A 24,855-nucleotide genomic window follows, 5' to 3' on the forward strand; every position below is an offset into this window, starting at 1 on the left:
AAACAATTTTGAGCTTAAACCTCAATTAGTTTCTCTGATGCAGCAGAACTGCAAGTTTCATGGACTTCCATCTTAAGATCCTTTTCAGTTCTTAACTAAATTCTTGCATATATGTGATACTGTTAAGACTAATGGAGTAGATCCTGAAGTCTACAGGCTCATGCTTTTCCCTTTTGCTGTAAGAGACAAAGCTAGAGTATGGTTGGACTCTCAACCTAAGGATAGCCTGAACTCTTGGGATAAGCTGGTCAAGGCTTTCTTAGCCAAGTTCTTTCCTCCTCAAAAGCTGAGTAAGCTTAGAGTGGATGTTCAGACCTTCAGACAGAAAGAAGGTGAATCCCTCTATGTAGCTTGGGAGAGATACAAAGGACTGACCAAAAAGTGTCCTTCTGACATGCTTTCAGAATGGACCATCCTGGATATATTCTATGATGGTCTGTCTGAATTAGCTAAGATGTCATTGGATACTTCTGCAGGTGGATCCATTCACCAAAAGAAAACGCCTGCAGAAGCTCAAGAACTCATTGGCATGGTTGCTAATAGCCAATTCTGAGAGGAATCCTGTGAGCAATGGGACGCCTCAGAAGAAGGGAGTTCTTGAAATTGATACTTTGAATGCCATATTGGCTCAGAATAAAATATTGACTCAGCAAGTCAATATGATTTCTTAGAGTCTGAATGGAATGCAAGCTGCATCCAACAGTACTCAAGAGACATCTTCTGAAGAAGAAGCTTATGATCCTGAAAACCCTGCAATAGCAGAGGTGAATTACATGGGTGAACCTTATGCAAACACCTATAACCCCTCATGGAGAAATCACCCAAATCTCTCATGGAAGGATCAACAAAAGCCTCAACAAGGCTTTAATAATGGTGGAAGAAATAGGTTTAACAATAGTAAACCTTTTCCATCATCCACTCAGCAACAGACAGAGAACTTTGAACAAAATACCTCTAATTTAGCAAACTTAGTCTCTGATCTATCTAAGGCCACTGTAAGTTTCATGAATGAAACAAGGTCCTCCATTAGAAATTTGGAGGCACAAGTGGGCCAGCTGAGTAAAAGGATCACTGAAATCCCTCCTAGTACTCTCCCAAGCAATACAGAAGAAAATCCAAAAGGAGAGTGCAAGGCCATTGACATAGTCAACACGGCCGAACCTGGAGAGGAAGGGGAAGACGTAAATCCCAGTGAGGAAGACCTCCTGGGACGTCCAATGATCAATAAGGAGTTTGCCCTTGAGGAACCAAAGGAATCTGAGACTCATCTAGAGACCATACAGATTCCATTGAACCTCCTTATGCCATTCATGAGCTCTGATGAGTATTCCTCTTCTGAAAAGAATGAGGATGTTACTGAAGAGCAAGCTGCGAAGTTTCTTGGTGCAATCATGAAGCTGAATGCCAAAATATTTGGTATTGAGACTTGGGAAGATGAACCTCCCTTGTTCACCAATGAACTAAGTGATCTGGATCAACTGACATTGCCTCAGAAGAAACAGGATCCTGGAAAGTTCGTAATACCTTGTACCATAGGCAACATGATCTTTGAAAAGGCTCTGTGTGACCTTGGTTCAGGGATAAACCTCATGCCCCTCTCTGTAATAGAGAAACTGGGAATCTTTGGGGTACAAGCTACTAAAATCTCATTAGAGATGGCAGACAATTCAAGAAAACAGGCTTATGGACAAGTAGAGGTCGTGTTAGTAAAGGTTGAAGGCCTTTACATCCCTGCTGATTTCATAATCCTTGATACTGGGAAGGATGAGGATGAATCCATCATCCTTGGAAGACCTTTCCTAGCCACAGCAAGAGCTGTGATTGATGTTGACAAAGGTGAATTAGTCCTTCAATTGAATGAGGACTCCCTTGTGTTTACAACTCAAGGTTACCCTTCTGTAAACATGGAAAAGAGGCACAATAAGCTTCTCTCAAAACAGAGTCAACCAGAGCCCCCACAGTCAAACTCTAAGTTTGGTGTTGAACTCCCATATCCAAACTCTAAGTTTGGTGTTGGGAAGTCTCAACAATGCTCTAAACATCTGTGAGGCTCCATGAGAGCCCACTGTCAAGCTATTGACATTAAAGAATAGCTTGTTAGGAGGCAACCCAATTTTTATTTATCTAATTTTATTTTTCTTGTTCTTTCATGTTTTATTAGGTTCATGATCATGTGGAGTCACAAAATAAATATAAAAATTAAAAACGGAATCAAAAATAGCAGAAGAGAAATCACACCCTGGAGGAAGACCTTACTGGCATTTAAACGCCAGTAAGAAGCATCTGGCTGGCGTTCAACGCCAGAACAGAGCATGGTTCTGGCACTGAACGCCCAAAATGGGTAGCATCTGGGCGTTTGAACACCAGAATTGCACCCTGGAGAAGAGCTGGCGTTGAACGCCCAGAACAAGCATGGTTCTGGCATTCAACGCCAGAAATGGGCAACAAATGGGTGTTCAACGCCCAGAACAAGCACCAATCTGGCGCTGAACGCCCAGACTTGTGTGCAAGGGCATTTTGCATGCCTAATTTGGTGCAAGGTTGTAAATCCTTGAACACCTCAGGATCTGTGGACCCCACAGGATCACCTCAGGATCTGTGGACCCCACAGGATCACCTCAGGATCTGTGGACCCCACAGGATCCCCACCTACCTCCACTCACTTCTTCTCACCCCTCTTTCACACAATCCCATAAACACTCTTCCCCAAAACTCTTCACCAATCACCTCAATCTCTCTTCCCTATCACCACTTCACCACTCACATCCATCCACTCTTCCCCATAAACCTACCTCATAAACCCCACCTACCTTCAAAATTCCAAATCAATTTCCCACCCAAAACCCACCCTTATGGCCGAACCTTACCCCCCCTCCCTTCCCTATATAAAGCCCTCCATTCTTCTTCATTTTCACACAACACAACCCTCTCTTCCCCTTCTTGGCCGAATACACCCCTCCCCCCTCTCCTCCATATTTTCTTCTTCTTCTTCATCTATTCTTTCTTCTCTTGCTCGAGGGCGAGCAATATTCTAAGTTTGGTGTGGTAAAAGCATAAGCTTTTTGTTTTTCCATTACCATTGATGGCACCAAAGACCGGAGAATCCTCTAGAAAAGGGAAAGGGAAGACAAAAGTTTCCACCTCCGAGTCATGGGAGATGGAAAGATTCATCTCCAAAGCTCATCAAGACCACTTCTATGATGTTGTGGTCAAGAAGAAGGTGATTCCCGAGGTCCCTTTCAAACTCAAGAAGAATGAGTATCCGAAGATCCGACATGAAATCCAAAGAAGAGGGTAGGAAGTTCTAACAAACCCCATCCAACAAGTCGGCATCCTAATGGTTCAAGAGTTCTATGCCAATGCATGGATCACTGGGAACCATAATCAAAGTAAGAACCCAAACCCAAAGAATTATATTACAATGGTTCGGGGGAAATACTTAGATTTTAGTCCGGAAAATGTAAGGTTGGCGTTTAACTTGCCTATGATGCAAGGAGATGCACACCCCTACACTAGAAGGGTCAACTTTAATCAAATGTTGGACCAAGTCCTCATGGACATATGTGTGGAAGGAGCTCAATGGAAGATTGACTCCAAAGGCAAGTTGGTTCAATTAAGAAGACTGGACCTCAAGCCTGTGGCTAGAGGATGGTTGAAGTTCATCCAACACTCCATCATCCCCACTAGCAACCGATCTGAAGTTACTGTGGATCGGGCCATCATGATTCATAGCATCATGATTGGAGAGGAAGTAGAAGTTCATGAAGTCATCTCCCTTGAATTCTACAAAATAGCCGAAAAGCCCTCTCTTGGGGCAAGGCTAGCTTTTCCTCATCTTATTTGTCATCTATGTTACTCAGCTGGAGCTTTCATAGAAGGAGACATTCCCATTGAGGAAGAGAAGCCCATCACTAAGAAAAGGATGGAGCAAGCAAGAGAGCCCATTCATGGATCTCAAGAGACGCATGAAGCTCATCACCATGAGATCCTGGAGATGCCTCAAATACATTTTCCTCCACAAAACTATTGGGAGCAAATCAACACCTCCCTAGGAGAATTAAGTTCCAACATGGGACAATTAAGGGTGGAACATCAAGAGCACTCCATCATCCTTCATGAAATAAGAGAAGATCAAAAAGCAATGAGGGAGGAGCAACAAAGACAAGGAAGAGACATAGAAGAGCTCAAGGACATCATTGGTTCCTCAAGAAGGAAACGCCACCATCACTAAGGTGGACTCATTCCTTGTTCTTACATTCTCTGTTTTTCGTTTTCTCTATGTTGAGTGCTTATCCATGTTTGTGTCTTCATTACATGATCATTAGTATTTAGTAACTTTGTCTTAAAGTTATGAATGTCCTATGAATCCATCACCTCTCTTAAATGAAAACTATTTTAATTCAAAAGAACAAGAAGTACATGAGTTTCGAATTTACCCTTGAACTTAGTTTAATTATATTGATGTGGTGACAATGCTTCTTGTTTTCTGAATGAATGCTTGAACAGTGCATATGTCTTTTGAAGTTGTTGTTTAAGAATGTTAAAAATGTTGGCTCTTGAAAGAATGATGATAAGGAGACATGTTATTTGATAATCTGAAAAATCAGAAAAATGATTCTTGAAGCAAGAAAAAGCAGCAAAGAACAAAGCTTGCAGAAAAAAAAATAGCGAAAAAATAGAAAAAAAAAAAGAGAAAAAGCAAGCAGATAAAGCCAAAAGCTCTTAAAACCAAGAGGCAAAAACAAAAAGCCAATAACCCTTAAAACCAAAAGGCAAGGGTAAATAAAAAGGATCCCAAGGCTTTGAGCATCAGTGGATAGGAGGGCCTAAAGGAATAAAATCCTGGCCTAAGCGGCTAAACCAAGCTGTCCATAACCATGTGCTTGTGGCGTGAAGGTGTCAAGTGAAAACTTGAGACTGAGCGGTTAAAGTCAAGGTCCAAAGAAAAAGAAGAGTGTGCTTAAGAACCCTGGACACCTCTAATTGGGGACTTTAGCAAAGCTGAGTCACAATTTGAAAAGTTTCATCCAATTATGTGTCTGTGGCATTTATGTATCCGGTGGTAATACTGGAAAACAAAGTGCTTAGGGCCACGGCCAAGACTCATAAAATAGCTGTGTTCAAGAATCATCATACTGAACTAGGAGAATCAATAACACTATCTGAACTCTGAGTTCCTATAGATGCCAATCATTCTGAACCTCAATGGATAAAGTGAGATGCCAAAACTATTCAAGAGGCAAAAAGCTACAAGTCCCGCTCATCTAATTGGAGCTATGTTTCATTGATAGTTTGGAATTTATAGTATATTCTCTTCTTTTTATCCTATTTGATTTTTAGTTGCTTGGGACAGGCAACAATTTAAGTTTGGTGTTGTTATGAGCGGATAATTTATACGCTTTTTGGCATTGTTTTTAGTATGTTTTTAGTAAGATCTAGTTACTTTTAGGGATGTTTTCATTAGTTTTTATGTTAAATTCACATTTCTGGACTTTACTATGAGTTTGTGTGTTTTTCTATGATTTCAGGTATTTTTCTGGCTGAAATTGAGGGACTTGAGCAAAAATCAGATTCAGAGGTTGAAGAAGGACTGTGTTGTTGGATTCTGACCTCCCTGCACTCAAAGTGGATTTTCTGGAGCTACAGAACTTAAAATGGCGCGCTTCTAATTGCGTTGGAAAGTAGACATCCAGGGCTTTCCAGCAATATATAATAGTCCATACTTTGGCTGAGTTTAGACGATGCAAAAGGGTGTTGAACGCCAGTTCTACGCTGCTGTCTGGAGTTAAACGCCAAAAACTCGTCACAAACCAGAGTTGAATGCCAGAAACACATTACAACCTGGCGTTCAATTCCAAAAGAAGCCTCTGCACGTGGAAAGCTAAAGCTCAGCCCAAGTACACACCAAGTGGGCCCCGGAAGTGGATTTATGCATCAATAACTTACTTCTGTAAACCCTAGTAGCTAGTTTATTATAAATAGAAATTTTTACTATTGTATTAGACATCCTGGATTGTATTTTTGATCCTGTGATCACGTTTTGGGGGCTGGCCATTCGGCCATGCCTGAACCATTATCACTTATGTAGTTTCATACGGTAGAGTTTCTACACTCCATAGATTAAGGTGTGGAGCTCTGCTGTTCCTCATAAATTAATGCAAAGTACTACTGTTTTTCTATTCAATTCAACTTATTCCACTTCTAAGATATTCATTTGCACTTCAACATGAATGTGATGAATGTGACAATCATCATCATTCCCCCACGAATGCGTGCCTGACAACTACTTCCGTTCCACCTTAGATTGGATGATTATCTCTTGGATCTCTTAATCAGAATCTTCGTGGTATAAGCTAGATTGATGGCGGCATTCATGAGAATCCAGAAAGTCTAAACCTTGTCTGTGGTATTCCGAGTAGGATTCTAGGATTGAATGACTGTGACGAACTTCAAACTCGTGAGTGCTGGGCGTAGTGACAGACGCAAAAGGAGGGTGAATCCTATTCCAGTATGATCGAGAACCTCAGATGATTAGCCGTGTTGTGATAGAGCATTTGGACCATTTTCACAAGAGGATAGGATGCAGCCATTGACCATGGTGATGCCTCCAGATGATTAGCCATGCAGTGACAGCGCATCGGACCATTTTCACAGAGAGGATAAAAAGTAGCCATTGACAATGGTGATGTCCTTATATAAAGCCAGCCATGGAAAGGAGTAGGACTGATTGGACGAAGACAGCAGGAAAGCAGAAGTTTAGAGGGACGAAAGCATCTCTATACCTTTATCTGAAATTCTCACCAATGATGTACATAAGTATTTCTATCTGTATTTTCTGTCTATTTATTATTTATTTTCGAAAACTCCATAATCAATTATTATCCGCCTGACTGAGATTTACAAGATGACCATAGCTTGCTTCATACCAACAATCTCCGTGGGATCGACCCTTACTCACGTAAGGTTTTATTACTTGGACGACCCAGTGCACTTGCTGGTTAGTTATATCGAAGTTGTGAATGAAAAACGATTTATTAAGACGTGCGTACAGAGTTTTTGGCGCCGTTGCCTGAGATCACAATTTCGTGCACCAGCCATCCATTTCAAGCAAACCAAATTCAAGTGGGATACTAAAGCTAAGAGTTAGAAGTTTTACCCACTCAAATTAAGGATTAGATGACAATCTAGGTGGAGGAGCTCCCAACGGTCTTGACAAAGCACGCTCTACTCCCGTCCATCTTCTTCTAGAGGCGTCCACCATTTGGCAAGGTTCTTCAAGCTCTACTTCTTGCCAAGCTTCCTCAAGTTCACTTTCTTCTTCACCAATTTCTTCTAACTCTTCCCCATCACTCAAGTCATAAATAGGAGGTTTAGTGAAGTCTACCTCAACATCAATTCCAAGCATAGTGGGGAAGGATTCATCAAGCTCAAAAGGATCATATATTGATGCAGAATCATCATATATAAGAGGGCTTGCTGCTTGGAACACTTCTTCCAATTCTTCACTCACAATATACCTTGGAGGTTGCACATCTTCCTCAACATTGCTTTCTAGCCTAATGGAAGAAGGCTCAACATGATCATCGAGGGGATTGATCAATGTGGACAAAAAATCACTAATGATGAAATCCACTTCTTGATCAATTTTCCTCAACTCTCTATCCACTTCCTTAGCATCACTCTCCTCTTTAACATCCCTTCCAAACTCCGTGGAAGAAGGCTCTTCAACTTGAGATTCCTCTATGTACTCAACATATCCTAAATACCCAACCACTACTTTCTTTTGTTCAATAATCTCTACCTCCTCCTCTTGTTGCACTTCTTACTTTAACTCCTCTTCCTCACCTTGGAGCTCCAAATTAACTCCCTCACTAAGCTCTTTGGTTGCTTCTCCACATTCAACAATGGGAGTACTTGGGATGTATGAGCTTAGGTGGGAGGTTATGCGACTAACGGCTTCCGCTATGATAGCCATCTTAGCTTCTAGCTTCTTAAACTCCTTGTCCGTCCCCTCTTGTTGCTTTTGGATATGAGAGTCAAGACCTCTTAATTCTTGCGTGAGGGCTTCATCGTGGGGCAATGGTGGAAGAGAGGGTTCATTGTTTGAGGGAAAGGCATTGTAGTTGGAAGGTGGTTCATATTGGTGAAAGTCTTGAGGTGGTGTATGAGAAAATCGTGGTTCTTGGGAGTATTGGTATTGGAGCGGTGGTTGGTATGGTGGGTATGGGTTTAGAATCATATGGAGGTGGATGGTGGTATGAGGCTTGTGAGTATGGTTGTTGATGGCTATGTTAAGGGAAGGGGTTATATGCATGTGGTGGTTATGGTTGACAATCACAATAAGGGTCATCACACACACTAGATTGCTATGCATTAGGATTTGGATTATACCCATAAGAATTCGGTGAGTAGTCATGTTGGGGTGGCACTTGAACAGCTCGGATGGAATAAAATGCCTTTTGGTCCTTGCGCATCTCCGTGAGGAGAGTAGTCATGTCCCCAAGGACTCTTGTCAAACTTGATTCGGAAGGAGGTTGTTGCCAAGAAGGTTGTCCATAAGCTAGGGGCTCCTCCCACCTTTCATCTCCAAATCCTTGATTCATGTTGTCATTAAAGCTTCCATCTCCTACAACATAGTTTAAACCACACTCATAGCCAAAGTGATGAGAATTCATGGTGATAAGAGAAAACAAAAACAAATTCTAACACGAAACAAAAAAAACCAAATCCTAAAACTAGCAAAAACTAACAAAGAAGAAAAAGGCAAACATATTCACAATATTTACAATAGCTAATAACATAGCACCATTGCAAATCCCCGGCAACGGTGCCATAAATTTGGTAGGCGAAGAATTTTTCGTCGGTCTAGATTTTCTCCTTATAGAAAATAATTACTTCGTTGTAAGTAAAGCTCCAAACCAACAAAAAATTCTCGCATCAAATTTAAATTTGTTTTGTCACGAGTACAAACCCCAATGAAAATTAACCGAAGTATTTAAACCTCGGGTCGTCTCACAAGAAATTGGAATGAAGTGGTCAATTATTGGCTATGAAGAACAAGGGGTTTGATTTATAAAAGGGCAATAAAATAAATGACAAGAAAAGTAAGTCAAGCAAGCATTTAAAGAAGACAAGTAATAAAAAGAAGCAATTAATAAAGAGAGACATTCATGGCAAGGATCGATAATATAGGCTTTCTATCCTAGTCATTAATCATAACAATATTTAACAAGAATTTATCCTATTTCGTCATCCCCAATGTTGGAAGAAGGTGTAAGTTATCTTCCATGAGAGAAAGTCAAACAAGACTAGTTAATCTCAATTCAAAAATCCTAACCAACTCACTAATTGAATTAGCAAGAGATCAGAGTCAATGTAAATAATATTAACTAACAACTCTAGATCACCAATCTAAATTGGGTATTAATGACTCAAGATTGCCCAATTACTCTTTCCAAGCCAAGAATGCTCAAAATCTACTCTAACATCCAACCAAGCATTTTGTCAAACACTTTGAAGGCATAGAAGGAAAGCATAGTAAATGTGCAAGAATAATAAAATCTAACAACTACCAATTGCAAGGAAAGTAAATTCACAACTCAAATCAACAATAAAAGAACATCAAACATAAATTTCATTAAAGGAGATCCAAATCCAACATGAGCATTCATAAACATAAAATAGACATGAGAGTAAAATTAACAAAAGAACCAAGAGGAATTGAAGTAGTAGAAACAAGAAATTGTAAAGGAAACAAGATGAAAACATGAAATTGGAACTAGATCTAAGAGAAATTAACCTAATCCTAACCTAATTCTAGAGAGAAGAGGGAGCTTCTCTCTCTAGAAAACTAACTAAAGGCTCATCATGACAAACTAAGTGCTCCCCCTTTACTCAATCTTCAATTCTGCATCAAATACCCTTAGAAACGAGTTGGATTTGGGGCTGGGCAGCTCAAAAATCACCCCCAGCGATTTCACTTTAAGTGGGTCACGTGCCAAGCGTCACACGTGCGCGTGCTTGATGCATGCGCGTCGATGGCAAAACCTCTACTCACGCGTACGCGTGCGCGTGGCTTGCGAATCTTCAATGCACGCGTACGCGTGCATGACGCGTGCGCGTGGCCCTCAGTTCTCCATTTTGCTCATTTCTTCATGAATTCTCCACTTGCATGCTTTCCTCTTCATTTCTTCCATCCAATACTTGCCTTATGAACCTGAAATCACTCAACAAACACATTTAGGCATCGAATGGAATTAAAGTGAATTAAAATCACTAATTTAAGGGCTTAAAAAGCATATTTTTACACTTAAGCACAATTTAAGAGAGAATTACAAAACCATGCTATTTCATTGAATAAATGTGGGAAAAGGTAATAAAATCACCCAAAATAAGCACAAGATAAACCACAAAATTGGGGTTTATCAGTGACTAGGTTAGAAAGCCTATGATCTCAACCCTTTCCATGAATGTCTCCCTTTACTATTTGCTTTCTTTAATTGTTTGTGTTACTTTTCTTGCCATTTATTTCTTCCCCTTTTATCAAGTCAAACCCCCCATATTTCTTCATAGCCAATAACTGATCACTTCATTACAATTCCTTGCGAGACGACCCGAGGTTTAAATACTTCGGTTAATTCTTATTGGGGTTTGTATTTGTGACAACCAACATATTTAAATTTGATTTGAGGATTGACTATTGGTTTGGGCTATGCTCACTATCGGTACAAATCTTTACATCAAATTTATGCCACCATTGCCAGGGAATTGCAATGGTGCTATGTTATTGGCTATTCTATATATTGTGAATATGTTTGCCTTTTACTTCTTTGTTAGTTTTTGCTAGTTGTAGGACTTTATTTTCTTTATTTCTTGTTAGCTTTTGTTTTTTATTTTCTCTTTCACTATGAATTCTCACCCTTTTGGCTATGAGTATGGTTACAACTATGTTGTAGGAGATGGAAATTATAATGACAACATTTATCAAGGATGGGACAATCAAAGGTGGGAGGAGCCTCAAGCATTTGATCAACCTTCATGGCAACAACCCCACCAATGTACTATGACCAAGAGCTACCCCAAGATGCATACCAATCTAATGTGTGTGGTGATCCTTATTTTGGTTGTAAACCACAACCACCACATACATATGAGCCCTTCCCTCAACATAGTCCCCAACAACCTTACTCACATGCCCCATACCACAAAACACCTCCATATGATCATAACCCGTATCCACCATACCGACTACCATATGAACCATATCTAGAGCCACAGCTATTCCAACACTAATACTCCCATGAACCACAACTTTCTTATACACCACCTCAAAACTTTCACCAATATGAACCACCTTCCAACTACAATGCCTTTCCCTCAAATGATGAACCCTCCCTTCCAACACCACCTTCGGTGGACCAATCTCTCAAACCCGTATGGCAAGAACTACAAAAACTTCTAACTAAGTGTCTTAAGTAAGAAGAAGAGCAAAAGATGTTAGGGGAATTTGCAGCTAACTTGACCGAAGTGATAAACCAATCGGTATCAGTGTGCTCAAATATCCAAGACACACCCTTTGTTGAATGTGGAGGATTAGTTGAGGAGCACAATGAGAAGGAGATTTTGGAGCTTCAATGTGAAGAAGAGGAGTTGAAGCAAGAAGTACAACAAGAGGAGAAGGTAGAGATTATTGAACAAGAGGAAGTAGTGGTTGAAGATTTAGGAGATGTTAAGTGCAAGGAGGAATCTCAAGTTGAATAGCCCTCTTCCAAGAAGCTTGATATTGATATTGAGGAGGGTGTACAACCTCCAAGGCATATCATGATGAAAAACTTTGAAGAGGTTGATCAAGAGATGGATTCAATCATTGATGAATTCTTATGTACAACTGAATTCTCTTCCATTTGGCTTGAAATTGCGATTAAAGAAGAAGATGCACAACCTCCCATGCCCTTGGTAATCAATAAAGAAGGGATGAATTTGGAAGAAAGATAGCAAGAAAAAGGTTTGGAAGAAGTTGGGCAAGTACTAAGTTCCCCTATCTATGATGATTCCGCATCAACATATGATCATTTTGAGTTTGAGAAATCCTTCCCCATTGGGCTTGGAATTGATGATGAGGTAGACTTCACTAAGCCTCCTATTTATGATTTGAGTGATGGGGAAGAGTTAAAAGAATTTGGTGAGGAAGAACTTGAACTTGAGGAAGCTTGGCAAGAGGTAGAGCTTGAAGAACCTTGCCAAGTGGTGAAAGCCTCTAGAAGAGGATGGCCGGGAGTGGAGTTCACTTTGTCAAGACCGTTGGGAACTCCTCCACCCAAGTTGCCATCTAATCCTTCATTTGAGTGGGTAAAACTCCTAACTCTTAGCTTTATTATCCCACTTGAATTTTGTTTGCTAGAAATGGATGGCCAACTTAGGGTGCTTTGCGGAATTAAGCATAAGAGGAGGATGTTTAGTGGTTGGTGGTGTAAATCTAGGCTCATTATAGTTGAGGCTTCAAGGAGTAGATGCAAAGGTTGGTGTAGTGCTCAATTGGATGGGTCTAGGAGGATAGTTTGGTGCCTTAGTGAGAATTCGTCTTGCTTACCACCCGGAGGAAATTACTATGATCAACTTGAAGATGGGTGTCAAAACAAAGTGTGGGATCCCGGATTACAATATGAGGATCAACTTTGTGAGCTCATGGTTTGTGAAGAACTCCATCAAAGCTTGGAGATATCAATTTTGAATGATGGAGCTTATTTGAAGTCCAAGCATTGGTGGATGTTCAAGGATGGATTCAAGCACAAGCCACCTTGATGAAGAGCTTTCCATAAGTCCAACTTAAGGACAATAAACAAAAGTGCTAGGTGGAAGACACCCCATCATGGTAACATCTTTCCCTTTTTCCTTTTTGTAAATATTGGTAAAATAGGTTTAATTTCATGTTTTGTTTGGTTAGTTGAGTTTATTTGGGAGTCTAGTATGTTAAATAAAGTTTTATGGTGTTTTGGTAGCTGTTTGGAGGTTTGGAATTCTTGGTTTGGTGCAAGAACTTGAAAAATTTTGAAAAACAAAGCACCATGCCACGCGTACACGTCACCCATGCGTACGCATGACACCAAGTTTTTCAATAATCCACACGTCCACGTCTACCATACGAACGCGTGGATCCAAAATTTCCACCTCCCATACAAATTCTAGAGAGTTGTGCGAGTTTTGGGCTGGGATTGTGTGTTTAGCACAAAATCCAGCCACGCGTATGCGTGGCTGACGTTGAGATTTTTGCCAATAAAGAATGTCATAAAAACAGTCGCGTTGTAGATATAGTCTCTAAACCGACAGAAATCCCTTCGTAAAAACGTTTTGGTTGTCACAAATAACAAACCCCTTTTAAAATTGATAACCGAGTATTTGAACATCGGGTCGTCTTCTCAAGGAATTGCAGAGAGGTATGTTCTTATTATTGGTTATGAAGATTGTAAATTGGGGGTTTTGAGAAATTTGGAGTTTGGGCAATGTGCACAGGTATATTTTCAAAGCAATAAAAATAAATAAATAACTGTAAAATAAACTCTTGGCAAGGTATGAGAACCGGAAATCCTGTCCTTGTTATCCTTATCAGATGTGATGAGAATTGGATTTCAATCCCACTTAGTTAAGTCAAGTGGACTAATTAGCTTGATCCTCAAGTCCTAGTCAACTCCTATGGAGAGACTAGTGTTAGAGTAATCCTAGCTAAAGCAAAATCAGCCAATTTTAATCACTCCTGAGTTTGACAACTCAAGTGTTACCAATTACCTAACCAAAGCCAAAAGGGAGAAAATATCTAATTTAAATTAAAAGCAATCTTAAACAGAGCATCAATATAAATAAAGCAAAGCAATCTTAAATCTGAAATACCTCGAATTGCATTAACAAAAGAAATTAAATCTGGCATAGATGTTCATAAATTAAATTGGAAAAATAAATAAAAAAAAAGAACCTGGGATTGAGAGCTACACCTAAAACTAAGAGAAATCCTAAATCCTAATCCTAAGAGAGAGGAGAGAACCTCTCTCTCTAAAAACTACATCTACTCCTAAAATTATGAATTATGGAAGCCTCCTTCATGAATGGATGCATTCTCCCACTTTATAGTCTCTAATCTGTGTTTTCTGGGCTACAAACTGGGTCAGAAACAGTTCAGAATTTGCTGGTTTCGAATTTTGCCACGCTGGATTTCCGTCATTGCGACGCGGCCGCATGGATCACGCGGTCGCGTTGCCTAGCGTCAAGGAAACTATAACATATTATATATCAATTCGAAGCCCCGGACGTTAACTTTCCAACACAACTAGAACCGCGTCGTTTGGACCTCTGTAGCTAAAGTTATAGCCGTTTGAGTGCAGAGAGGTCAGGCTGGACAGCTTAGCAATTTCTCCAACTTCTTGCATTCCTTCCACTTTTGCATGCTTTCTTCCCATCCTCCAAGCCATTCCTGCCTTATAATATCTGAAAACACTTAACACACATATCAAGGCATCTAATGGTAATAAGAGAGGATTAATAATAAGCAAATATAAGGCCAAAGAAACATGTAATCAATCATAGCACATAATTAGGAAGGCAAATGTAAAACCATGCAAATAATATGAATAAGTGGGTAAAAAGTTGATGAAATCCACTCAATTGAGCACAAAATAAACCATAAAATAGTGGTTTATCAACCTCCCCACACTTAAACACTAGCATGTCCTCATGCTAAGCTCAAGAGAAACTATAAAGATGAAGAGGGATGGTAGGATGTATGAAATGCAACCTATCTATATGAATGCAACTACATGCAAAATGTTTCTACCTACTTGGTTAAAAATAAATAAGTCCTCCAAGACAAATATGAATCAAATTCCACTAATTCAAATTACACAATAAAAGACAAGTAAACTTGTAAGAAGATAGCTCATGAAGCAGGGAGCATAGAATTAAGCATTGAACCCTCACTGGTAGTGTATATCACTCTAATCTCTCAAGTGTATAGGGTTATTCGCTCTTACTCTTCTCCAGTCATGCTTTCTAAACCTTGTTCTTCATCTAACCAATCAACAAATATTTAATGTACTAATGCAAACATCATGAGGTCTTTTCAAGGTTGTAATGGTGCTGAGGTAAAGGTAAGGATATATGTATGGCCAAGTGAGCTAGCTATAATATGAATCTTCAATTAACCTAAGCTCTCACCTAGTATACATATACTTTATATACTTTTAAATTCATGCCTAGCTACCCATAATTCTTACTTTTGTATAATTTCCATACTCATGTACCAAATTTTTCTTTAATTTTTTATCACATGTGCATTGATCTTTTATTAAACTTAATATTAGGGTAATTTTGTCCCCTTATTTACTTATTTATTGAGTATTTTTGGATTTTTCTCTTTTTTTCTCTTTTTTTTGTAGAGAAACAAACATAACTTATTAATTCACATGGATTTTCTATTATTTTCTATTTTGGTTTTTCATGAGTAGGTTCCCAAATTCCTGATATTCAAATAAATTAGAAACATTATACTTTTCCTTTATTAACCCATGTTCCCACAGTTTCCCCATACTTAATTAACACATTATCTTAAGCTAATCAAAGATTCAATTGGGATATTTAATTGTTTTTCTGCTTTAAGGCTAGTGATGTGGTAAAATACAGAACAATAGGGGGTTAAAAGGCTCAAAGTGGCTGACAAGGGTGATTTAAAGGGTAGGCTTATTTAGGATAAGTGAGCTAAAATCAAATAATGGCCTCAATCATATGCAAACATGTAAATACACTAAATAATGGACATATAGGTTGGAACAAAATATAGATTACAATCATAGAGAGGGGAACACACAGGAATAAAATATTTATGGTTAAATAATGTAACCATGTAAATAAGCTCAAAGTCTCACAGGTTGTGTGTTCTTTGACTCAAAAACCATGTTCCAAATACAACTTCAAACAAATTTAACACATAAAAAAAATTTTTTTAATTTTTTTTATTTAAATTAGTGAAATTTTTTCAAAAATAGGATCTTAAAAAGAGATTTATTATTTTAACCAAGTAGTAACTAAATGCACAAAATCAAATAAATATGTAAATGCAACAATGAACTAACAAATAAAATAGAATATTGGTGTTGAAACAGAAGGGTACTAACCCATGGAGATCGGTATCGACCTCCCCACACTTAAAGATTGCACCGTCCTCGGTGCATGCGAAGATGTGCAAGTGGACGGGTTGCTTCAACTGATGCTCTTCTCATCAAGGAATGTGCGTAGGAACTTGTTTGTCTCTCCCATTAAGAAGCTTTTCCTCTCCCTTTGTGGTGGCCATCCTGAAAGAAGAGGGAAAAGAAAAAGTAACCCAAAAAAGATAGAAAATAAATAAATAAAATGTGGGTGTTAATGCCAGATAATAAGGGTCTCAATTACATGGTAGCTACAACATGCAAGTGAGAAAACAATAGAAGTACGTGACAGATCAAGAGTGCAAAAATTTGCAACAATGGGAGGAGAGAGTGGGTAATGAAAGACAATGTAAGTTCGTGGCAATGCAAATGTAGTGCAAGTATTATAAAAGATTGGCATTGGCAGATAATTAATATCATCCCACAATGTAAAACAAGTTATTAAGCACCAAAGTAATTCAAGAAAAGATGTAACAGTTGAATAAGAACTTTTGAACACCAAAATTAATAAATTTAAAAAAAATAAAAGTATGCAATGAATGAAAGTATGGAAATAAATTAAATAAAATAGAATGGGAGTGAGAGAAAATAAGAGAGGAAGAAGAAAGAAATAAGAAAATATAAGAGAATAAGGATTCGGAGAAGAAAAGATAAGAAAATTGGCACTAATCTGGATAGGTTGTACGACGCTGGCGACGCGGTCGCGTGGGTGACGCGGTCGCGTGGTGCGCAATAAGGTTAGGCGACGCGAACGCGTGGGACATGCGATCGCGTGACTTGATTTGTGCTAGTGGCGCGAGTGCAGCCTCGCGGTCGCACAATTCTCTGTTCAAAACTTAGTATTGCCAAAATCCTGGGTGACACGGTCGCGTGGTCGACGCGATCGCGTGAGTGGCCTTTTTTTTAAAAATGACGCGGACGCATGGGGCACGCGTTCGCGTGGTAGGGCTTGGGCTTCCAGCACGAGTCCAGCCCAACTCCAGCTCAACTTTCGGCCATGCACCTGGTTGACGTCGATTTTCAGGTCACGCGGCCGCGTGGGGCACGCGATTGCGTGGGAGGCCAGTATTCCCCTGCGACGCGGACGCGTTAGCGACGCGGTCGCGTGGGACAAATTGTGCCACTGGCACGCCTCTAGCCTCGCTCTAGCGTGACTCTCTGTTCGTTTTTATTTTCTCTTTTCTCCTTGTGACGCGGACGCGTCGCTGATGCGACCGCGTCGCGTGCTCGCTTTTTTTTTTTAATCTGAAAAGATGCAGAATGCAGTGTTAATATGAATGTGATGCAAAATAAAACTTGCAAACAAATAAAACTAAATAAAAATGAAAAATGAACGGTCATACCATAGTGGGTTGTCTCCCACCCAGCACTTTTAGTTAAAGTCCTTAAGTTGGACATTTGATGAGCTTCCTGTTATGGTGGCTTATGCTTGAACTCATCCAGGAATCTCCACCAGTGTTTGTGATTCCAGTAACCTCCGGGGTCCCAAACTAGGCATGTAAAACCCTTGAGCAGCTTTAAAAAGATTCTTAGGCTCCCAGGGTGTTGGATGTCAGAACAAATTCCAGGATCCCAAACCTTACTTTTACACCCATTTTTGTCGGGATTTATATTTTTCCAGCTGGGTGATAAGTAATTTGAATTCTCACTGCAGCGACCAAACAGCTTCCTAGACCCATTCAGTTGAGCTTTATACCAACCTTTGCGTTTAAACTTAAAGCTTCCAACCATGATGAACCTTGCTTGACAATTCTTATCACTCGCCATCTTCCTCTTACTCTTAATGCCACAAAGAGCTCTAAGTTGACCATCCATCTCCAGTAGCCCATATTCAAGTGGGATTAGAAAGCTATGGGATATGAATTTTACCCACTTGAATGTTGTGAAGGATGATGGTAACTTAGGGAGAGGTGTTTTTAATGAAATTGCAAGCTCCACTCCCCGGCAACAGTGCCATTTTGACGTTGAGATTTTTGCCAATAAAGAATGTCATAAAAACATTCGCGTTGTAGATATACTCTCTAAACCGACAGAAATCCCTTCGTACAAACGTTTTGGTTGTCACAAGTAACAAACCCCTTTTAAAATTGATAACCGAGTATTTGAACCTCGGGTCGTCTTCTCAAGGAATTGCAGGGAGGTATGTTCTTATTATTGGTTATGAAGATTGTAAATTGGGGATTTTGAGAAATTTGGAGTTTGGGCAATGTGCACAGGTATATTTTCAAAGCAATAAAAATAAATAAATAACTGTAAAATAAACTCTTGGCAAGGTATGAGAACTGGAAATCCTGTCCTTGTTATCCTTATCAGATGTGATGAGAATTGGATTTCAATCCCACTTAGTTAAGTCAAGTGGACTAATTAGCTTGATCCTCAAGTCCTAGTCAACTCCTGTGGAGAGACTAGTGTTAGAGTAATCCTAGCTAAAGCAAAATCAGCCAATTTCAACCACTCCTGAGTTTGACAACTCAAGTGTTACCAATTACCTAACCAAAGCCAAAAGGGAGAAAATATCTAATTTAAATTAAAAGCAATCTTAAACAGAGCATCAATATAAATAAAGCAAAGCAATCTTAAATCTGAAATACCTCGAATTGCATTAACAAAAGAAATTAAATCTGGCATAGATGTTCATAAATTAAATTGGAAAAATAAATAAAAATAAAGAACCTGGGCCACAAACTAAGAGAAATCCTAAATCCTAATCCTAAGAGAGAGAAGAGAACCTCTCTCTAAAAACTACATCTACTCCTAAAATTATGAATTATGGAAGCCCCCTTTATGAATGGATGCATTCTCCCACTTTATAGTCTCTAATCTGTATTTTCTGGGCCACAAACTGGGTCAGAAACAGTCCAGAATTCGCTGGTTTCGAATTTTGCCACGCTAGATTTCTGTCATTGCGACGCGGCCGCATGGATCACGCGGTCGCGTCGCTTAGCGTCAAGGAAACTATAAGATATTATATATCAATTCGAAGCCCCGGACGTTAGCTTTCCAACGCAACTGAAACCGCGTCATTTGGACCTCTGTAGCTAAAGTTATAGCCATTTGAGTGCAGAGAGGTCAGGCTGGACAGCTTAGCAATTTCTCCAACTTCTTGCATTCCTTCCACTTTTGCATGCTTTCTTCCCATCCTCCAAGCCATTCCTGCCTTATAATATCTGAAAACACTTAACAAACATATCAAGGTATCTAATGGTAATAAGAGAGGATTAATAATAAGCAAATATAAGGCCAAAGAAACATGTAATCAATCATAGCACATAATTAGGAAGGCAAATGTAAAATCATGCAAATAATATGAATAAGTGGGTAAAGAGTTGATGAAATCCACTCAATTGAGCACAAGATAAACCATAAAATAGTGGTTTATCAGTGGCCCACGCGTATGCGTGGCCCACGCGTACGCGTCGCTTCTCTGAGTAACCCATCACGCATACGCGTCGATCCCCTTTCACCTCACCGTGCGCACGCGTCATTCCATGCGCACGTGTGGATTGCCCTGTTTCACCCACCTTCTTTTCTTCTCTTCTTTCCATTTCTTTCCTTCTTCTTTCTTCTCTCCCCTTTTCTTTCCACCCTTCGATCATCATCCAACACTACCAATCACAATCTATTACCAGTTATTTTCGTTAGTGGTTTAGTTAGTTTGATTTTCATTTTTTTTTTACTTTTTCTTATGAGTGTTGGATTATTGATCTTATTTGCTATCCATTGTTGCTTATTACCGATAAGATGTTGTTTTAACATCATTGTTGTTAATTGCCATTGTTGGATTTTTGTTGAGGTTACACCTTATTACTTGGTTTTGAACTTTTCATGCTTAATTTTGTGAATACTAAGTACATGTGATATTGCCTTCAAGCATCTTTACCCTTTTGAATTGCATGTTTTGGCTACCATGCATTCATCATTCATCGTTCATTTTTTTAGGTGATGCTTGTTATGATTGACCCTTATTCACATCACTTATTTCATGCATTGAGATTGTGGAATTGTGAAATTGGATCGAAAGCTTACCTAGTGACATATTTTTGAGCTTTCTATGCTTTGTGAACCATGCTTGCTATGTGATTGATTTTCACTTCTATCACCCACGTGTTCCATAGCACCCACGTGTTCCACCTCTATGTCACTTAGGTGCTGCAAACAAATTTTAATATGTGTCATTGTTGATGTGTGAGCTCTATATTTCATTTGGTCCACCAATTTTTTTTGCACATCAATCAATACACATGAATTATCCAATTTCACAATTACTTGATTGTTGTTTGAATGCTTTTATGCTTCTTCACTACTTGTTTGTATCTTAACCTAAAAGTCTTTTAAAGTATTTCAAGCACACTAGAATGAGTGAAGTGCATGCTTTTTCTGTATCATTGTGAACATAACTCTTTATGTTAGTGTGTGTGTGTTCTAAACCGCGTGCAATCTGAGAACCCACACACCTATTTTTCATCAATGTCACACTAATTCACTCACTCCATTCTAGTGATTCACCTCATTCCAATAATTTATGCTTCCTTGTTTTTGTATCATCTTACGGTATTATTTTCTAGTTTCCATGACTGATGCACCATAAGCAAAAAAATGGAAGTGGGAGAAAGAACATGTAGCACCGGTTGATCCACCAGCTGAAGGTGGCAACCCGGAGAGTTGCTGTACCCCCTTGCTCATCTTTGAATGCACCGAGGACGGTGCAAACCTTTAAGTGTGGGGATGTTGTCCGACCGATCGGCTATTTTTGGATGACAAATTTTTTATCCCAACACTTTTGCATTTTATTTTTAGGACTTTTAGGAACTTTTATTGCATTCTCTTAGTTTATATATATATATATATATATATATATATATATATATATATATATATATATATATATATAATAAGCTTAGTCAAAATAATGAAATTTTCAAGAAATTTATCTATAGGGTATCCCAATTGAGCTGAAAAACAAATTTTTTTAGAACTTGCTTGAACTATGTATTGTGGAACATGATTTTTGAGCTAAGAACACAAGCATGCGAGATTTGAGCCCAATTGTGTGGTTACATCATATAACCACTTATTTTCATTCTTGTGTGTATTATTTTCTTTCTATGATTGTAATCTTTGATTTGTTTGATTCTTTATGTCCATTATTTTGTGTATGAATGCATTTATATGATTGAGGCCATTGTTTCAATTAGCTCACTTACCCAAATAGCCTACCTTTTACCTACCATTGTTAGCCAACTTTGAGCCTATGCTTAACCCTTTTGTTCTTAATTTTAGCACATTACAAGCCCTAAGCGAAAAATAATAAATGTCCTTAATTTGGATCTTTTATTAGCTTAGGCTAGTGACAGTGTTTATCATTTGATTTTGGGAGATTTGGGAACTTTGGGTAGAGATAAAAGTGTATTTTGTGGTTTTGTTGAAAATCATGGGAATTGGGTACATACTCATGTATCAATTATATTTAAACCATATGCATTGATGCTTTTGTGTATATTTTAGTTTGAAAAAAATGAGAAAAATAAAAAGGATATATATATATATATATATATATATATATATATATATATATATAAAAGAAAAAAATAGAAAAAAAAAAGAAGAAAAAGAAAAGCAATAAAAAGGGGACAAAATGCCCCAAAGTAAAGTTCAATAAAAATCAATGCATATGTGTGGTGATAAAAAAAGGGAATGCATGAGTGTGTAAAAAAGTGAAGAATGGGTAGTTAGGTTAGCTTTGAATTGTATAGGTAGTCCACTTGACCATATGCATCCTTACCTTGACCCTAGCCCCATTGCAACCCAGGATAAGTCCTCATGATATTTGTATGCAGGCATGAAATAATTGTTGATTGTTAGATGAAAAACAAATCTTGGAAAGCATGATTAAGGGAGAATTGAGTGAATCAACCCCATACACTTAAGTGACTAGAGCGGATACACCTCCGGTAAGGGTTCGATCGCTCAATTACATGTTTTCACCCATGATCATCTTTTCTTGGAAGTTTGTAAAATCTTTTTAATAATTCAATTCAAATGTGGGTTGATTTGATTGCTATTGCTTTAGCCCTTGTACTTGTATATGTATTCTTGGGAATTGATTTATTTTGACCAAGTAGTTGTATTCATTTAGATAGTTGCATGTAGGTAGGTTGCATATAGATAGTTTGCATTGAATAAATGTTGGTACGTACCCTTTGTTTCTTTCTTGAGTTTAGCATGAGGACATGCTTGGTTTAAGTGTGGGGAGGTTTTGATAAACCCTAATTTTGTGGTTTATCTTGTGCTTAATTTAGGGGATTTTATCACCTTTTTCTCACATTTATTCAATGAAATAGCATTGTTTTATAATTCTCCCATAATTTGTGCTTAAGTGTAAAAACATACTTTTTAGGCCATAAAATTGGTAATTTTAATTCACTTTAATTTCATTTGATTCCTTGATATGTTTGTTGAGTGATTTCAGATTCATAAGTCAAGTATTGGATGGAAGAAGTGAAGAGAGAAGCATACAAAGTGGAGAATTCATGAAGAAATGAGCATTTGGAAAATTGAAGGCCACGTGCACGCGTCATCCATGCGTACGCTTGCATTGAAGATTTGCAAGCCACGAGCATGCGTCACCCACGCGTACGCGTGAGTTGGAGTTTTGGCCAGCGACGCGCACGCGTCGTCCACGCGCATGCGTGACGTCAGGCACGTGACTCACTTAAAGTGAATTCGCTGGTGGCAATTTCTGAGCTTTCCAGGCCCAAATCTAACTCATTTCTAAAGCTATTTCATGCAGAATTCAAGCTTGGGCAAAGGGAAAGCAATTATTTGTAGGATAGCATCATATAACAACCTTGATTTTCGAGTATGCGAGATCTTTTCTAAAGGCACGGAATCCTCCGGAAGATCAGTAAAGGGAACACCTCTGTTGTATCATCAAGCATCTCAATCCTCATTGTAATTATATTATCTTTAATTCAGGACCTTAGGGGAGATAAGCTCGATAACGCAATCACAAAGAACCTAGTTTTTGAATCGTATCGGTTAGGAGTTTTGGTTCTATTTTTCGTAAATAGTCTCTGTTTGACGATCCGAACTTGATTCATGAGAGAAGAGAGATAATAGTATAATATTATCATTATATTAGTATTAGAATATGCTTGAATGATATTATAAGGTTACTTGGTCTGTTTTAATTAAAAATAGGAAATCCATTTAACCGGGTTTACAGTTTACTGGTGTAGCTTTGCACCAGCACTCTATGATGACTTTAGCAATGCTAAGGCCTCATAATACATGTTCTATTCTCATATTACTGGTTTGGCTGTGCTTGAAATTGATTGTTTATATGAGTAATTCTTGTTGAAATTTGGTGAAAATTTGATGAAATTTGATGAAATTCAAGCTATGAACTTGTGTTCTTGTGGCAGCTGGAAAATGAAACCCTAACCCATAAATTGGGATTCAATTTATGTTTAAATCATGTGAAAAATATGGGGTTTTAGTGGCTGGGAATTTATTATGAATTATGGTAAAAATCGGTTGCTAAAAAGACTGAAAAACGGGTAAAAACAGAGAAAGAATCTGAAGAATTTACGAAGAAAACTTTGAATGTGATGAAGAACATTGAAGAACACCTTTTAGATCTTAGAAAGGGCAAGGAAGTAAATATTTTGGTGTTTGAGGGGTTATTTTCTAATTTCTGAAAGTTAGGATGGTTAAAGTAGAAATATTAAAATTTACGGGTGGTAAAAAATAAATTTTAAAGGTTAAAGGTTAAAGTGGGGTATTTTTGAAAATTTAATGATAAAATAATAAATAATAATATTTAATTAAAAATAATATTTTAATAAAAATAATAAAATAATACAGAAAATGCAGTTTTCTGTAAAAGCTTTAGAAAGACAACTTTAAGCGCAGAATCTCATAATTACCTTCATAAAACACTTAGGGAGTGGTAAAAACATATTAGTGAGGCAAAGATAAAAGAAAGATAAAAAATTGAAGAAAAGATAAAAATTGAAGAAAAAGTCTGTAAAGTATTAATGACAGAAAAATAGACAGAGACTAGCGAACGAACTAGGGCAACATAGTTAGTCCTTGAGTTGCGACTAGGGTTAGGTACTATATGAAAAGTTAAACCATTTTCAGTATAGACTTAATGAACCTATACTTGGGACAGGCTAACTATTCATACTGAAATTTACATAAGCTTTGAATACTGATAAACCACTATTTTATGGTTTATCTTGTGTTTAATTGAGTGGTTTTTATCAAGTCATTACCCACTTGTTCATATGATTTGCATGATTTTACAATCCCTTCCTAGTTTCGTTCTATGGCTGAAAACTTGCTTCCTAGAAGTCTTTAAATTGTGTATTTTGATTCTCCTTTATAACATTCGATGCCGTGATCCGTGTGTTAAGTGTTTCAGGCTTTATAGGGCAGGAATGGCTTAGAGAATGGAGAGGAAGCTTACAAAAATGGAAGGAACACAAGAAACTAAGGAGATAACTAGCGAGTGATAGATGAATCGTTGTGATGGTATAGAATTTCCTCAAATGAATGAATTATCGTTGCAAGTATAGTTCTACACCAACAAACAATCCTCCCAATCAAAAATTTGAGTTGTCACATGTAACAAATCCCAAATGAAAATTAACCGGAGTATTTG

The 24,855-nt window shown here is 38.2% G+C and overlaps 1 non-coding gene across 1 annotated transcript; it reads right to left on the bottom strand.

Moving 5' to 3' along the window:
- Nucleotides 1-292: 292 nt before the first annotated feature.
- Nucleotides 293-400, bottom strand: LOC112738930 (small nucleolar RNA R71). The gene has a single exon (XR_003169877.1). It is a non-coding gene; the product is annotated as a small nucleolar RNA R71 (small nucleolar RNA).
- Nucleotides 401-24,855: the final 24,455 nt, after the last annotated feature.

This window comes from Arachis hypogaea, chromosome 13, assembly GCF_003086295.3.
Source record: "Arachis hypogaea cultivar Tifrunner chromosome 13, arahy.Tifrunner.gnm2.J5K5, whole genome shotgun sequence".
NCBI lineage: Eukaryota > Viridiplantae > Streptophyta > Magnoliopsida > Fabales > Fabaceae > Arachis > Arachis hypogaea.